Source organism: Lactuca serriola, chromosome 5, assembly GCF_051521515.1.
Source record: "Lactuca serriola cultivar US96UC23 chromosome 5, Lser_US96UC23_V15, whole genome shotgun sequence".
NCBI classification, from domain to species: Eukaryota; Viridiplantae; Streptophyta; class Magnoliopsida; order Asterales; family Asteraceae; genus Lactuca; species Lactuca serriola.
In genome coordinates, this window is record NC_136412.1 from 355,861,870 (window position 1) to 355,877,761 (window position 15,892).

The 15,892-nt window shown below is 35.7% G+C and overlaps 1 pseudogene; it reads left to right on the forward strand.

Annotated features, from left to right (window-relative positions):
• Positions 1–7,610: 7,610 nt before the first annotated feature.
• Positions 7,611–8,135, forward strand: LOC145051137 (cell wall / vacuolar inhibitor of fructosidase 1 pseudogene; annotated as a pseudogene).
• The last annotated feature ends 7,757 nt before the right edge of the window (positions 8,136–15,892 follow it).

The window sequence follows — 15,892 nt, forward strand, 5'->3', positions numbered from 1 at the left end:
TATGAAGTAAGAAAATCAATAACAATGTTCAATTTCAGAAAAACAACAATTAAGTTTAGACAGGAAAATGTAACATCTTTCCCATCTACAGAGCTCCCTTTACAAAACAAAAAAACGCCGAACAAAAACATTTTCGAGAAAATAAATTTTTATTCATCTATCATATGGAAAGCAACCTACCCTCTCAGCAGAACACAAAACGTAATTATTGAATTGTAATAGTTTTTTTGCGAAAAATGTCAAATAATCAAAACGTTTGGTAGGCATGAGCAGAAAAGAAAACTGCATACGAACAATGTGCGGTTTACAAACACAACTAACCCTACACCCGTACGAATTCCATGAAATTAGGAAGAGAACCACAAGTAGAAACTATTTCTTTTGTAGAAAAGGGGTTTTTAACTAGCCACAAGAACAATCAATGATAGAAAAACGCTCGAATAACAAAATCAGCAGAATGTAGTTTCTTCCCGTGAGCATAAAAGAGTGATTAGCAACGAACTGGACTACATTTGTGCGTGAGAATACTAGTAGGGCACACAGAAAGTGACAAGACCTGCTTGTGACTTGTGAGAGTTCCTGAGGGCTTAAAGCAAAGGCGTGTGGAGTGCGGACGCCACGCCTCTCTCGCAGTCTCGCTGTCGAATCCATCTGCGCGTATTCACTATAGCCCCAACTTGCATCATCTTCAACTCCCATAACTAACCAAAAGACCAGAACCACCAAAACAGTAAACAAACGGTACGAATTTCACCATAACAGATCCAAATAAACATCTCAGCAATGAAATCAAAACCCTATAAAACTAGATCTATACTAGAAAAAATCCTTCCGATTTGGTCGACATCGAAAAAAAACACTCGCTCCTCGAATTTCGCTAAGGACGCCTTCGCCAGGACAACCATTGTTAATGAATTATTCTCGGACTTTGTTGATGACGTGTGTTTTAAGTGACGAAAACGTACCGAATTCAAACTTGATGGATGCATCGCTTAGGGAGAAAATGGTTAGGGTTTCTTGATATATGGAGAAATCGAACAAGTTGGTCTTTGTTGTTGATCTTCTTTGCTGCAATTACTGGCTCATGAATAGAGAGAAAGGTTAAGGTTTCTTGATTGATAGAAAGGTTAGGATTGATAGAATTTACGAGAAAGATCTTGCGGAAGGAGTTGATAAAGCTAGAGGCTGTGACGAAGACCATATGGGATAACGAACGGCTGACTCCGGCGCAGGTGCAATATGTGTGCATTGATGCTTTCTCTGACTTATAGAATGGGGAGGTTCTTGATTGAGAGAACTTGAACTAATTCGAAGTTGAATTCACAGTTTTTGATCTAAGGCACCGTTTCTCAAGAGCAAATTAGGGTTCTTAATATTTAGGGATTTATGATTTAAGGTGATTTGGGGAGTCGTAGTAGGCGGGATGTTTAATTTTTTTTGGGAATGGAAACTGGTTATGAATGATATAGGATTCTTAGTAGAGAATTTTAGAAGGAGGAGAAGGAGTATCAGGCGGGGTATTTAATTTTTTTGGGATTTCATTTCTCAAAAAAAAAATACCGAGAACGCGCCTCCTTAAAAAAATATAAAGCGACAACTTTACACGACACACTTTTTTTTTATAGGTGCCCTCCGTATTTCTTTTTTTTTCTTTTCGGACACTGATTTCATGGCCCGCATAAATGCGTGTCCTCTATCCTTCAAATTTAAGAAGAAATGACATTATTTTTAGGGCGCACGCTTTTGCTTATCGTAAATCACTGTGTGTCATTGTTTGCGCGTCATTAAACGTCTTTTTTCTAGTAGTGTGGTTGTGAGTCTAGTGGTAGCAGTAGTGACAGGAGGGGTAGGAAGACCGCTAATCAAGCTTGCAATGAGCTCAGATTGCCTCACGTCAAGTCTTTGTCTCTTAGACTGAGGTTGGTCAGAATCTGGGGTAAATGTACTCATAAATGGTTCAGATGTAGGAGAAGTGGATACAGGAGGGGAACATCCTATAACCATCTCCATGGGAATTGAAGCAGACACCATTTGTTTTGATGTTGGAGTTTGAGTTTCTAACGTTTCACTTGACTTCGTAGTCTCGGTTGTTGGCAGAACAACGTCATCGACATTGTTGAAAATCGTGTCAAGGTTTTCATGTGACACAACATTTGCACTGCTGGCTAAGGAAGCCGCAATGTCATCACGATCAAAACCTGTTAAATCAAGATCACCGAATGAATCGTTTCTTTCTTCACCGACATGCATTTCCGCACCATCTTGATCATGGCTCAACTCATTTTCAAGTTCTGAGGCGAATTGAGCGTCAGGAGTTGGTGTGTTATCCTTCTCAGTTCCTTCATCCTCTGATATATCAATAACAATGTTATTCGGAGTCGATTTTTCTGCAGATGCCTGCTCTGACGAGGTTTGTTCAGATGAATCGTATGACTCCGTCGGTTCATCCAACTCTGTAAACTTTCCAAACTTTTCTAGAGGATACAGTCCTTGAAAGATAACCTTGCATTTACGATTTTGTTTGATGAGCCCCACCGTGTGGGGACCCAAGGACTTCATATCAAGAGTCTCGTCCTCCTTCCTTACATTAGGAAACTAAATGTTGATGAACACTTGCATAAAGCGAGGATACAACAGAAAAGTATATCGGGTAGAGGCTCTGATGTTAATGACAAATTCATCCAAGATGAACTTCGAGAAGTTGAATCTTATGCCAGCAACAAGAGATACCAGTGCACCAGTTGTGCGCTGTGAAATCTCATCGGCTCCAGACCTTCTGCCCGAAATGCAACTAACAAGAACATGCGCCAAGAACCTCCAGTATGGATGCAGTAACTTCTTCAGTGTTGGCGGAAAAGTTCCCTCATAGCTCATTCTACGTAGAATCCGTTGAGCGTCTTCGATTCCGATTTCCGTTGGGAAATTGGGTTGATCGTCAATGAGCAGCGCCTCGCGAATGAAGCCTTCATCAATCATAATCTCCCGTCCCTGAACTTTGGCTTTCACAGTAATGTTGCCATCATCATCCATGTTCGATTTAGCGGTCACCCAAAATTCGCGAATCAAATTTTGATACACCACTGTATTGATCGTGATCGCGGATGCTAAACAACATTCCCGTAACCGATGAATCATCGAGCGCATATCAGAGTGAATTGTTGGAGGGTCTGCAAGCACGATTGCAAGGTTGTGCATGTCTGCAAATTTCAAATTCGCCATTTTCTACACTCAAACACGAACTGTAAGAAAACTTAAAATAAAATTTTATTTTGAACCAAAAATTATTTTAATTAAAATATGATCAAAACAAAATTTTTAATTAAAAATTAAGTTGAAAAATAAGTTTACGGTCGAGATAAACAATACATCTCGATTTTAATTTTTAACAAGAACCGGCAGTAAACTTAGTTCTTGGGCCGTAAACTCGAAGTTTACGGTCTAAAAATCCTTTTGCAAACTCATCACATTTAAATTCCATATTTATTTAAACCACTTTTAGGGCAGTAAACAAAATTGTTCTTGGGCCGTAAACACTGAGTTTACGGCCGATGAACATTCAATCGAAAAATCCACAGAAAACACACCTACACGACGAATTAATGTATAACACTTTGATATATGAAAATGTAGGTATTAATCGCAACAAAATAAATTCAAAACAATGTCAAATCGGAGTTTACGGCCGAAGCTTACGGCCGTAAGCTCCGTCGGAGACCTTTTTGCGATTTCCGATTAAATGACTCGGTGAAAATCGAAACAAAACACATATTTGTGATCTAGAAGTGATTACCTTTGTGATGGTATAAGCGGTTTTCCGAAAATCAAAGAATTTTTTTTTGAGCTTTGGAGAGGGTTTAGATGGTGTTTGCGGCCGGAATCTCGTGAATGAGGAGATTCCGGCAGTGAACTCGCTTTTAACTCTTTTATCATCACTTACCTTCTTACCTGATAACTACCCAGTATTTTCAACTTCCAACACAACAATAAAAAAAATTAAAAAAAAACTTTGAGGATTAATAGCCCAAATAAGCGTGAAATAACACTCAATATAACTCATAATAATAGCCCAAATAATTATTTTAAGGTCCTAACAATGTTACTATAATTAAATAAAATCTATATTAAATATACTATAGGCGTAGCTCACTTACAGCGGGTTTTTATTAAAAACCGGGCTTCGCTGGAGCAGCGTTTCCGAGCCGAAAGCTTTTCTTCTCGGAGCCGTCGGGCGCTCCGGGGCTTTCTTCTCGTGATAGGGAGGTTGCCTAGACTTGGGAGGGGTTTAGGGAGGTTAGAGAGAAGTTAGAGAGAGAAAGAAAGGCTTATGGTGTGAAGAAAATATGAGGAGTTCACCCTTGTATTTATAGGAAGTGTATAGTAAAGTAGTCTCCAAGCTTCATTCGTAACTTTTGCATACGAGCTCCGTTTTTGTCTGTCTTTTTACTGTTGAGTTCCTATTAATGAGATCTTCAACTTTCATTTAGACCTCGTTAGCTAATTCTCATTCTATCTCGGATTTACAAAACTGTATCGAATTCGCCGCGCTCGAAAAGTAGAGACTAAGCTTTGTCCATAACTTTCGCATACGAGTTCCGTTTTTGTCTGTCTTTTTACCGTTGAGTTCCTATTAATGAGATGTTCAACTCTCATTTAGACCTCGTTGGCTAGTTCTCATTCTATCTCGGATTTACAAAACTGTATCGAATTCGTCGCCCTCGAAAAGTTGGGACTAAGCTTCGTCCATAACTTTCGCATACGAGCTCTATTATCGACGTTCTTTATATCCACGCATTGGTATTTACGAGTACTACAACTTTCATTTAGATCCCGTTGGCTAAAAATCGACCGATCTAAAATGCAGATTTCGGGTTGTGCACTGCTATGCTAAATCTTAGAAAAATCATAACTTCCTCATACGAAGTCAGATTTGGGCGTTCTTTTTATCGATGTTCTTAGTTTAACATATTCTACGACTTTTGTTTAGATCGATAAGGCTAAATCTCGCTCTATCGTAAATTCACTATTTACGCTTCCCGGTATCGTGTCGGTTCCGTCGCGAAACTTCAACGGGTCATAACTTCTTCGTTATAACTCGGATTTCAGCGTTCTTTATATGTACGAAAACCTTGTAACATACTCTAAAACTTTCTTAAGATTATTTATTCTAAATAATCTTTTGTAGAAAAGTCGTTTTCGACCCCTATTGCCTCTAATTTGACTAGCCCGGATTTGCGGGCGTTACATGTGCACTCTCTATTATTCATGAATCTACTCCTCACACCTTACACCTATATTTATACTTGGAGAATATGGGCTTTGTGAACATGGGCTGTAAATGGGTTTACGGCCATAAACACAGCCGTAAACACCTTACGGCCGTAAACACCAAGTTGTTTACGGTCCAAGACACAAAAATACATTTTTCTAGAAAAGCAAAGTATAAACCATATTTTAACCCAACATCTTCTCCTTAATATCCACACACATCAATCTAAGTATCACCCGATGATACTTCCACCTTCCTGTCATGCACGCACTTTCGTGACTGGCGAAAGCTGGTTACTACTATAATTCACGGGGCTCTCTCTCACAGTATTAATCTATCCTTCCCTTTCCAAAACTGGCGACAACCCGGGTAACTTGCAATATTGGAAACTCCTCCAGTTCCCTCCCTGAATCTAGTCCCTTTCCGCACTGACAGGATGACGCATCCTTCAGTTTCCGAGTAACTCTCATTAACAACCAGCTATATCGCATATACACTCATACCTGGCCCAATCAGCCTCGGGCTGGAATACCAGGTATGCCTATGACAGGTCTAGTCATCCTTAGGATGGTATACCCTCGTATCCTCATGCATGTTTGGCCCAATCAACCCTCGGGTTAGAATACCAAACATACCAAGTCTAGTTAATCATAGGGTCCGGTCATCCTCATGATGGAATACCACTACATACATATCCCCTGTCTACAACCATACTTGGAATCCAAGGATCTATCCTTGCATCTCCTCCAAACTCCTCTGATTCGACACAACCGAGTATAACTTACCCAAATCTCAACAATACGTCTACCTCAAACCCGCTACAGCATGTAATATAACTACCAAAACCCTGAACTTATATTCCTAAACTTGAGATGTTACAATGACATTTAGGTGTTCTTGGCAGAGAGAGAGAGAGAGGGAGGGTGAGAGAGAAAAAGATAGAGATAGAGAGAGGAAAATAAGGTAATCTAGTTAGATACAGAGTTGGTTGAAGGTGGTGGTGGCAGACGGTGATGACGGATGGTGATGATAGTCGGTGGTGATAATAGCAGATGGTAGTGGTTGATTTTAGCTTCCATTATTGAAGGTTTGTACTTAAGTGTTTGTGTATGTTTGTGTTTTCTTAAGTATGTATGTGCATATGTTTGTGTGTTTTGGAGAATAAAATCAGAAAATTTGATGTGTGTATTTGTTCATGAAGATGTTTGTTCTTGACTGTGTATTTGTGTTCCCAAAGATATTCTTGTGTGTTAAGACAAATCCATATGAAGAGAGAGATAGAAAAGAGAGAGAGAGAGAGAGAGAGAGAGTGGTGGGTGTGGTAATTTTTTTTCTTTTAAGTAAAATAATAAAAAATTAAAAAAAATAAATTAAAAAAAGATAGAGTTACAAAAAAGGTCATTGTAGTATTTTATACATTTCAAATTTAGTCCAAGGGTATATTCATCATTTCATATATATTTAACCATTTTTTAACGAAGTTAGTCAAAAGGACTAACTGCGCATGATTTTGAAACCACAAGGAACACCGATGTTACCCCAATGAAGAATATCTTTAAGTTGCTACTTTTTGCAAACCACATGGACCATTTTTGAAATTTTTGTAAATATTAATTAAAATCAATGGATAGAATAGTAAATTGATTAAATCTATTTCCCAATAAAGAGAGAGTATCCTTAAGTTGCTACTTTTGCAAATCACATAGACCATTTTTGAAATTTTGTAAATATTAATTAAAATCGATGGGTAGAATAATAAATTGATTAAATCTATTTCCCAATAAAGAGAGTAAAAGTAAAAGACACATGCTCCTTTGTAAATATATCAAAATGATTTTTTTTTAAATTGGGTATTCGGGTATACCCGAAATACCATATACATACCTTATATTCAAACTTTTGTAAAATCGGGATAACCGATTACCCAAAATTAGATACCCCAAACCCGAATTACCCAACCTAATCTACCAGAATTCAAAACGGGTTGATCGGCTATTTCGAATATCGATTATTTTCTACAGGTCTGTGTTTCATAATCGGTAATTATTCACGGGCGCTAATTAAATTTGTGAATAAAGGTATGTTTTGTGATAGTGAGTATATTTTATAGAAAGTTTTTTAAAAGTATATATATATATATATATATATATATATATATATATATATATATATATTCTATTAATGGTTAGAAAACATTAATGCATGCTATTAATTAGTAAATGGTCATTTAATATCAACAAAAAGATAATTTCATTATTTTTGAATTATAAAGAAAATCCTCCTATAAATTGGTAATCATAAGAACAAAAATCATTAAACCATCACTCGTTTTTTCCTTCAATTCATGACGATGAACTTGTCTCATGTCACCATTCTCTTTCTTGTTCTTTTTTTTCAAGAAACTCTATTTTCAGCCATGGCAGATAGACAGTTCATAGAGAACACATGCAAGAGCACACCCTCTTATAATTTATGCCTTTCTATTTTATTGGCAAACCCCAAGAGCCAAAATGCAGATTTAACAGGCTTAGCACTCTTCGTTGCTGATGCAGTAAAAAACAAAGGTGTGAAAACCCTACAACAGATCGATTCTCTCAAAAAGTCTATCCCAAAATTAACATCGGCGCTGATGCAGTGTGGAGATGTGTATAAAATTATAGTGGGTGTGGATGTGCCATTAACCATTAATGCATTAAATCTTGGTAACCCTAAATTCGGTGAGGATGGAATGGTCGATACCACTATTGAGTCGCAGGCATGTGAGATGAGTTTTCAGGAGCATGGTCAAACATCACCGTTGACAAATATGAACAAGGATATGGAAGATGTGGCTAATGTAGCAAGGGCAATTATTAGAATGCTTTTATAGGTTTTTTTATAATGAAAAATAAATTATTTATTAATGAGTTTATTACAAGCTTTTAACTTATTATAGTCTTTTGAAAGTTGTTTGCTTTTTATCAAAAACACAAAGTGCATTAAATCATTCACTTAATTCTATGGAAGATGTTGATAATTTAGCTAGGACCATTATTAGAATGCTCTTAAAGTTTTACTTAATGACAAAGAGAAATTTATTTTGATGGTTTTACGGTGTCTTTTAATAATGTTTTTGTATGAGATTACTGTTTACGATTTTTGGAAAATTGTATGTAAGATTTCATAAATGTTACTTACTATTGATATGTGAAAAAGAAACTATTAAATATCTCTATTTTTGTTATACAATAATAAAATTATTAATGAATATAAGTTATTAAAAATAGTAACCGGTTGCAATGTGAATTTTTTTTATAGGTTATTGGTCTAAAAAAGTATATTACTTTGGGAAAAAAAACACCTAAAGATAAAAGCTTGTTTTATAAAAAGGATCACTAATATCTACTCTAATAAATGAATGTCCATTTTGCCACATGTCAAACTCTCATAAGTTTTTGACACTTGTCATTTTGTGGTATTTTTGAAATAAATAATATCTACATGTTAATTTTTAGGTGTTTTTTAATTTTTAAAATTAAAAAGTCACATAATACATATAGCTATATACATGCAAAGTGACCTCTTCGATTGTTGTTCCGTAAATGTGTCTGTTTTATTCCAATTTTGGTCTTCCTTGACAATATCCCAAATCTTTTCATGCTCAAAAGCGTAACCAGTCTCGACATGATATGAATGGTTTTGAGCATCCTAACAACCTTAAGGTGCACATACAACCCTAAATGCTTTGGATCTATGTTTTCTCTAATTATACATGCAAAGTGATTTTCCAAATCATTGTCCTAACTAGCATACAATCATGGGTACTTGTATAACAAAAATCTAGTTAGAAGACATACCTTTTCTTGTAGCTTGATTCCTTGGACCTTTAAGAGCCTAGCACCCCAAATGTGATGCCTCAAATGTTTCACACAACACCACCAACAATGGAGGACTTTGAGAGAGAATACTTGCACTCTAAAATCAACTATGGCTATTCCAAGAACACTAGGGTGCCGATTTTAGGAGCTAATGGGTTTCTTATATAGTGTGGCAAAACTAGGGTTACACCATATTCCTTAGGATCCATGGGTTTAAACGTCCATGGATCATCCATGGGTTGTCACATGGGTTTAGCCTAACCTAAGGAATCATGGATCATTGGCCCACACCATAAGAATGAATGATTTACCAAATCAACCCCTTATATTTAATTAGTCTATTTTGATCACAAAATTAATTCCAAATTAATTCTTGATCAATACTAATTAAATAATATGATTTCATATTAATATATTAGAACTTATAATATATTAATAAATCATGAATATCCTCTTCTCAAAAGTCCATCCTTACAAATTGTTCTGGTGGCATGCAACCCAAATGAACCATGTTACTCACGGGTCAAGTATATACCAATTATAGTTATGGACTTAGACACCTTATCCAACAGTCTCCCACTTGGATAAGTCTAATAACTATATCTGCAAGTATGACTTCAGGATCCGACCAGAAATCATAGCTCTTAAAAGCCTCTGTCGAACTGTGGCGTGCCATTTTAGATAAGTGATCATATAATCCCCTTTTCTCAAGATATTAGCCGGACAAATACATGGAACAACGTCATACTTATTGTCCAACTGTTTGTTTCCCGATTTCCGATTTGTTTGAGATAGAACTTAATCGAACACATCAATTGAGTTCTGACCGGGCCCGACACATAGGTCAAAAAAAATCATCGAGGGGCCCAAGATATTGCTTTTAATCCTCCAAGGACTAAAAGGAATAGATAAACTTCGACTCATGTGCTTGTACGAACTACTCATCAAATTGTACACAACAACACGTTTTATAGCATCAAGTTACTAAAGTGGTTTCATACTATCAATGCACAACCAACTCATAGTCAACAACTCATATCTCTTGGTTTGAAGAATTATATGATATTATCATCCAACGATCACTCGAGATAAATTCCATGAAGTGATACAAGTGAGCGTGGGTTTAATCCAATACTCAGACCTTATGAGCACTCATGAATGTTGTAGCAAACTTTGCTATGTCTAATACAGTTCATACAATCTACAAGCCAAATTCATGATAGTCTTGACTCAATACCTACTTCCAATGTATGATTGACTGTGGATAGTTTGAATAATATAATTGTTCTAGAAGTCAAAACATGCGAAGTGAAACAATAGTAAATGATTGACACAAGATAGTAACATTACTTATAAATAAATAAAACACCTTTTATTTAAATCATCAAATGTCAATTACATTTCAACTATTACAAGTTTCAAAAGCTATCTAATCATTAAAACTAATATCTTCCTTCAGCCCGATGTGCCTCGCATGCTGTAAGTGCTTAACCCTACTCAATCCCTTCGTGAGGGGATCCGTTGGATCTCCTCTGACGATGTCCTCTTTGCTACGAGGAGTCCTTCGTCTATCCGATGTCTTATGAAGTGATATTTTATGTCGATGTGTCTGGATCTGCCATGATCCCTTGGTTCCTTGGCTAAGGCAATTGCACTCTCGCCGTCACAGAAAATCTCCATAGGCTCCTTTATAGAACATTGTCTCCATTTCGGAGATCCAGTTTATAACTTCCATCGGCGTCGGGCTTCCGGATAGACACGGTGGTTTGGATGCCATGAAATATTTGTACTTGCATCCACGTCCGTCGTTTCCTCCATCCTGGTTGTTATGTCTAACTAACGGTGGGTTGGCTTGACCAACATGTTGGATTAGTGTCTAAGTCCATAACTATTTTGGTATGTACTTGACCCGATGGTGCATGGTCCTTTTGGGTTGCCTTCACCAAAGCAACTTGATAGGATGAATTATGGAGAGAAAGGATTAAATATGATTTATTAATATATTATGGGAATAATATATTAAAGGAGAAATCATATTGTTTAATTAATATTAGTCAATAATTAATTGGTAATTAGTTTTGTGACTAAAAGAGATTAATTAAACTTAAGGGACTGGAATTGTAATTATAAGATAATTGCAATTGGGCCATGTATTGCTTTATATTAAGGAGTGGACGAATTCTATGGGGAAGCCCATAAGGAAATCGTCCAAGGCCTTAAGGAAAGGGGTCCATGGGTTGCTTAGGGCTTAAGCATCCAAATTAGGGTTTCCTTGTTAGATAACCCTAATAGCCTCACTATATGTTTCCTTATGTGATAATTGATTAATTATTTTGATTAAATTGGTAAATTGTTTTGCAAGAAATCATTAAATAAATCAAATATGGATAATTATGTGATTAATTGTTAATTTAGATTATTTGTTATTTGATCCTTATGTTATGAAATGTTTCACATTTTCCCCTTTAGGTTTTATAGTTTATACTTGACCTCAAAAGTATTGTTGTTTTGAAATTTAAATAGTTGAAACCCTAATGTTTTGAAAAAGGTTTCAAAACTTGCCCTCAAGTTTTGGAATTTAAATTTTGATTAATAGTTTAATTTTGATGTATATTTAAATTCTAAACCCTAATGTTTTGAAATGTTTCAAAACTTGCCCTCAAGTTTTGGAATTTAAAAGTTGGTTAAAAGTTTAATTAGGAATGTTAAATTCTAAAACCCTAGTATTGTTTTGAAAAGTTCAAATCACTCCCTTATGGTTTTATTAATTAATTAAGGTGTATAATTAAAAGAGGTTTAATAAATCCATAAAGTTTTTGGTTTACAATTTAATTGAATTAAAGGTATGATTGTTAGATTTGACCACCTAATGTTTTAAAAGTGTAAAATACACCCTATACTATATACTATATATAACGTTAAAAGTCTAACATTATATATGTATGAGTAAAAGTCAGTCTTACCGTTAGTAGGCCTCATTCACGAAGCTTGTCTATAAGGGGTGTTTAAGGAAATTGCCTATAAAATGGCGATTGAATGGGTATCCAGTCTTACCCACCGCACTCTTGACTAGTGGAGGGTCGTTAGCCGAACGGGTAGGATGGGACAAAAACCTTCCATTATAAGTATAATGAATTACTAAAGTAACTAAATGTTTTTCAAATTCCCAATCTTAGTTACTTAGGCAAAGTGAATTGATGTAATTCCATGAAATTACACTTTTTACCCTTGCGAAGATGTTAGTGGAGCGTGTGTGGTTTACCGGCACACTAAATGGTTCTAAGCAAAGGTAGCAAAGGGTGACTCAATGTTTGTCATAGTTCGGTGGAGCGTGTGTGGTTTACCGGCACATCGAATAGGTGACTGTAACATGTGGGGGCACCATGTAGTTTGCATGGTTATTCACACCCGCTTTGTGATCCTCGGCATCCTAGTCACAAACAAGAGGGGCATATCGAGATTTAAACATACCATTGAAATGTTCAATGAATCTCAAAGGATCTAGGAGTTTTCATAGATTTAAAACTTAAATTTTTTTTTCGTTTTTCATGGTGGAAATTAGTGAATCGTCATTCACTTACCTTCAAATGTTTTGCAATTTGGGTTACGGCATCCCTCTCCCGAGTTGTAGAATATTGTGTTGGGTCCTAGCCTTAGTATCTCATTTGGGTGATTTACTAAGGACTAAATCAATCAACTAACTTGAATTCGTTTTCTCCTGTTTTGTAGATGTCAAAGTTCGACAACTATGGTCTTCCCAAATCCCATGGAACAAGCTTTCCACATGAAGATGATATTCCACGATTCGATCGAGGAACAAGAAATCATGCTTCACTTCCTCCACCTCCTCCAATTATTCTCCCTAACCCACAAGTTCAAAGGCTTGAAAAGTTCAAGATCACTCAAGCCCTTTTGGCAAGTAAACATAAAGAAGGAAAGTCGGTGTGTGCACACGTCCTAGGGATGAAGTCACACATTGATAGGTTAAGAATGTTGGGATCCGTTGTCTGTGAGGAAATGGCTGTTGATTGGGTTCTTCAGTCACTTCCTAACTCATATAGTGAGTTCGTAAGAGAGTACTATATGATGAACCGCGACGTGACCCTTATAGATCTCACCTATATGCTTATTGCTGCTGAATCAGCAATGGTTTGGCGTAATAGAAAAGCAAAGTTGATTGGTGAATCTGCCTTCAAGACCTCCATGGATATAGACAATGGAAACGAAAGACATGCTATGATCGAAAAGTTTGATCATAAGAGAAAGGAAATGTCTGAAGTAGTTCCATGTCATGTTCCAAAAGAGTCAATTTGCTTTTATTGCCAAGAGAAAGGGCATTGGAGACGAAGCTGCCCCATTTACCTAAGAGATCTAAGAGATGGGAGAGTCGAAACGTATGGCTCTAATATAGGTAAAATTCATTAACCAACTCTTTTAAGCTTCTATTCTAGATTCTTAATACATAATGTGATAAGATTACAATTGATGTTTTGTAGGATCGAAGAAAAGAAAGGAAGCTTAAGGGAAGAAGTGAGCAGAATCTAACCGTGAAGAAATGAATTTCGATCGCATTTCTTGAAGATTAGATTCTTGAGCTACTACTTAGAGTTAGAATAAGATTGCTAAGAAAGATGTATTAGCATAGTTTTTCAATGAATTGCATTGTAAGGACAAATTTTTCCGCAATAAAATAAATTTTGATTTTAAATTATTTATTTATCCTTGCAATGGCATGCATGAAAATTGATGTTTGAGGGTTTCTAATATTAGCAATAATGGATTTGATTCTTAATTATGTTGTTTGTGGAAATGTCGAGAATTTACCAAATAGGGAGAGTTTCTCATCGCCCAAGTTTCAATTGGACAGAAACTTGGAATCATGCAACTTGGTTGCACGATGAATGAGAAATTTCATATTTGGAAATTAGACTAATTGATTGACAAAGTGTCAAGTGAAGGACTAGGAGATCGAGTACACAAAGTTGCGTGTTGATCAAGTCTACCATAAGAGTAACAAAGATATTCGTCATGATTTACTAAAGGTTTAGTAAATGTGATTATACTTACAAGATTAAGTGTAATTCTGAATTGATTAAAGGGTTTAGATCAATGGCAGAACGAATAAGAAGAATCAAGTAGGCAGAAAGATAAAAGTTTCTCCATTCTAAGAAGAAGGGAGAGTACCTTTTATGCTTTATGATAGGTCTTAATGATTAAGAACCATATCTCAATTGATCTTCTAAGTGAGTCTTAGTACAATTATATGTCTAAGAAGAGGAATCATAAAATTGAAGAAATGGTTAAATCAAGAAGTCAATCATACTTCGTTCCAAGACAAGTCTTAGAGTTAAGATTGTGACAATGAGTGAAAAGTATTAAGAAGGTTTATAACATTCATCAAATGTGGAAAGTTGTGATGTCTTGGATAAGACAAAGACCAACTAGAACCAATTTATGAAGTGTTTTTGATAAAAGCTACACTAACTCTTGAATATTTGTTTGTTAAGAAATGGTTATTAACAAGAGAATCTTATATGTCAAGGAGTCAATGGGAGTCTTAATGGTCTTGAAAGGTTAGACAAATCAAAATAGACCTTATCGATCATCACTAGCACACGAGTTGAGGTTTACAACTTATCGTGTTGACACTATTTTATTTCTGTGCCATTCCAATTGAGTTAATTATGCATGTGAGTCCTATGAGTTCTCATTTGAATGCATAAAAGGCAAGGACCTTGATCAATGAAAGGTACATTGATAAGAAAAGGTGAGCTGCTTAACTACTTGGAAGACATGGTGGGCAGCTGTGCTACCATAAGGCAAGAAATCAAGATTAAGAAAGTTCGGTCCATATGAGTTTGAATTTGTCGTAAACTTTGTTTTTGGCAAATTTAAATGGATAGGAACACATACACCATTAAAATCTAAGTGTCATAAGATTCCCTCCTTCATGAAAATGATTGTGAGGAAATGCTTTCACTAAGAGAGATTTTAAGAAGATAGTGATTGTAAAATTGCGTTCTCGCATTCGATCATGGTTACGGTATCCCTTTCCATGATTTGAATTACGAGGTTTGGCAATTAGTCTTAATTGTTTAGACACACATATGAACTATCTAAGGCAAAGGTGTATAATTTCAAGAAGCCTTTATAAAAGATTATCAAAGCACTAAGTATTAGAAACATGAACTTAAGAAATTCAATAAGTATTGTTTTTCTGAAAGTTAAGCTGTTTCTGAATACATGTCAAAGCTAGTGGGAGCATAAGTGTTATGTTTATAATAATCATCATGATAGTGGGAGCATAAATGTTATGATTGCATGATTATTATGGAAAGTATTGCAAATTAGCAATATTAATTATAGAAAAACAAAAGTCTTACTTTGCAAAGTTGTAAAGATTGAATAGTTGTTTTCCTATAATTAAGGGAGAGAATATTATGCTTCATTTCAAATCTAAAGGCTTAGGTTGAGAAATGTTAATAAATTTAGTCAAAGGTACATAGTGTGTTCTTAAAATTTCGATTATGATTACGGCATTCCTCTTCACAATTCGAATTTTGAGAACATAGCAAATAAAATATTATGGCAGAAAATTGATAAAGTATCAAATCTTTATGTAAGACATTATGCATCGTGTCCCATACGCTTCGAGTATAGGATCGATTGCAAATGCTTTAATATTTGACCATTTATGTCTAGCGCATTTAGAGGGAAAAGGGACTAGAATCGGTTTTGACTAAAATAATTAAACAACTATCAAAGGACA